The 2,737-nt window shown below is 30.4% G+C and overlaps 1 pseudogene; it reads left to right on the top strand.

Moving 5' to 3' along the window:
- The first annotated feature begins 337 nt into the window (after nt 1–337).
- On the top strand, nt 338–1,579 carry LOC149564298 (anaphase-promoting complex subunit 8-like; annotated as a pseudogene).
- Nucleotides 1,580–2,737: the final 1,158 nt, after the last annotated feature.

Here is a 2,737-nt window from a genome sequence, read left to right as displayed (position 1 = left end):
CATTCATCATTTATAATCAAATTCAATTATTGTGAGTTTTAAAATTGTGTATCTTAGTGATTTTAAGTTATTCAAGTATTACAAAATTGATATAAAAATAAAGGATATAACATTTAATGTAGACCCATGAAAATTCTCTACCTAGGGCTTCATTCTTGAATGATTGTAGGCAATTTGAGCGTTAATTCATTTAATTCCAATCATATTAACACTTGCATGAATTTTTTTACTGTTGACTACCAAATATAAGTACAATTTCCTATAAGAGAGTGTTAAGGTTGTAGGCTGCCTCATAACAAACCTCAACCACTTATTTTCATTTGGGTTAGCCATTTGATTGGAAGAAAAATTATCTAGTACTTAGAGTGATGACACTCTTGATGCATTCAGAATGTACTTGTATGGCATTGTGCTATATAAATATGGAAAGGATAAATCAACCTGTGATGTTCTTGTGATATCTTTTAATGCATATACATGGAGCTAGAGTGTCTAGCTTGAGCTATAGGCTTTATGTAGAAATATTAGTATCCTAAATAGGCTTGAGTTGAAAGATTATTGGATGAAAGATTTTTGTTCTTGTAAGTGCTTAATTGGAACTCCACAAAATTATTGAAGGTTTAGAAAAATATATGATGCTACAGGAATATTTCCTTTCAGAGAGTATATTTCAGGTCATATCAGCATCAATATTTTATAATTCAAGTGATTATAAGAGATATGAAAGCTTATATATGGATATGCTCAAGTATGATGCCTATCATATTGATAGTATGGATATCTTTACAAACATATAATATGTAAAAGAATTTTTTGCTTCTCTACCTAGCACATAAAGTATTTTTTCACTAAAATATATAGGCCTAAGTCCAATTTTATAATTTGAAATTATTGTAGTCTCAAAGGTCAGCATGAAAAGGTTGTTTTGTATTTCATGTGGGCAATAAAGATGAAAAAGAAGTATTTGGAGGAAACTTCATAGTTAAGCACACTCAAGCTGGAGTAGTACTAGGATCGATAACCTCCTATGAAGTCCCTATGCTACACCTCTATGAACATCATCTAGATCTAATGAGTACTAAGTGTTCCATTTATTCTTAAGAGAGATGGATTCATATTGACTTACTACTCATGAAATATGAGTCAATGAGTTGGACTCAAAAGCTACATAGTTAAATCCTGACAGCAATATCACAATCTGACTTGATGTGAAAATTATCTCCCACATATCGAAAGAACTACCTTTCAGCATGGGCACTTATGGGGCAAGAATATGTTGAAATGAAAAATACTCCAGTCAGTGTTGATGCTTAATAATGATTTATTGATATAAATCAAATAGACTATTATTGATATGCTTTAGGGAAAAAACTATGAAATTTTATCCATGCTCAACTATGTTCTTTATTATCATCAGAAAGCAACTTTTTTGGGTCTTGATGATGCTCGCTTGTGAATTGATATTTATAATTTATATGATAATGAGAAATTGCAAATACTTGATCAAGACATTAAGTATTATATTAAGGATTTAAGAAACATGCATCTAGGGTGCCATGATGAAGCTATTACAAAATGAATCTTTACAGCAAGAAAATTAATAGAATTATTTTCCCAAAAATGATTGAAGCACTATTGTACCTTGCAAATAATTTGAATAAAATAGGAAAAAGGGATTTTCTTTATACCTAGAAATACTTTGAACCTTATCCAATGTGATTGAATGTAATTTTATCTTTGGATTTCTTGTTACTGAGTGGAGGAGCATAACCTGTAAAACCTGCCCACAAAGAAAAATCAAACAAATTGTCATTTTTCACTAAAATATATCATACAAATGTAATTTACTAACGCAATGTATTAAAGAGATGGTTATTTTAGTTTATATTCTTATCTACTAAAATATTAAGATAGGGGAAAAGAATGAGAAATTGATTACCATTTTTCCTGTCAAACTAATATGCAATATAATAACCCTAATGTTTGACAAACCTTACTAAGCAATTAGTATTCCTTTACATAAGGAATCATGGTGAGGTAAGGGAAGTGATGAATCTATGGAAGAGTAAACATGTACAGCATATATGGAATCTTATGCCACTTTGGTGGTGTTGGTTTAAGAAGCCCCATGCAAAAGCAGTGTAAAAATTACAACACACACATTCGGCACTACCCCAATTTTTGAGGTTGTTACACTGAAGCAACCAAACTGTCTCTTGTATTGCCATCAGGCATAACTATGAAAATTAGTTACTCTATGGAATTTGAAATGCTTTTAGCTTGGTGCATTAGATGACCTTTTCGCAAATTGATTACCTTGACAATAAATTAGTTTTTTCAATGTTAATTATGTAACAACTGTGTCAAAAACTGACAATAAATTATGCAGAATCCAAAATGAATTAATAACAATTTAATTTGTCATATGAAATTATGCAGAATCCAAAATGAATTCAATCCCAATTTTTTAACAAATCTATCTACCAAACCCTATTAACAAATCCCAGTATTTTCCTTCCATGGAAGTTCTTTGTCGAATCGGTACTCCATTATAAGGTATCTACTACTATTACTCCTATTTATGCTTTTATGTCTATTGTAAGAATTATCTTTAATGGTTTACTTCAACATGAGTTGCTACTCTTATATCGTGTGCACTTATTCTCTCTTTTATTGTAACCATGGACAGAAGAACCCTAGTTTTCATACAAAAGTTTGAAAGAAGAATACATAGTAG

This window comes from Cupressus sempervirens, chromosome 4 (assembly GCF_028749045.1).
Source record: "Cupressus sempervirens isolate cs-2001-9-10 chromosome 4, ASM2874904v1, whole genome shotgun sequence".
In the NCBI taxonomy this organism is placed as follows: Eukaryota; Viridiplantae; Streptophyta; class Pinopsida; order Cupressales; family Cupressaceae; genus Cupressus; species Cupressus sempervirens.
Note: the sequence above shows the minus strand (reverse complement) of the source record. Positions and strands in the feature narration are given on the sequence as shown.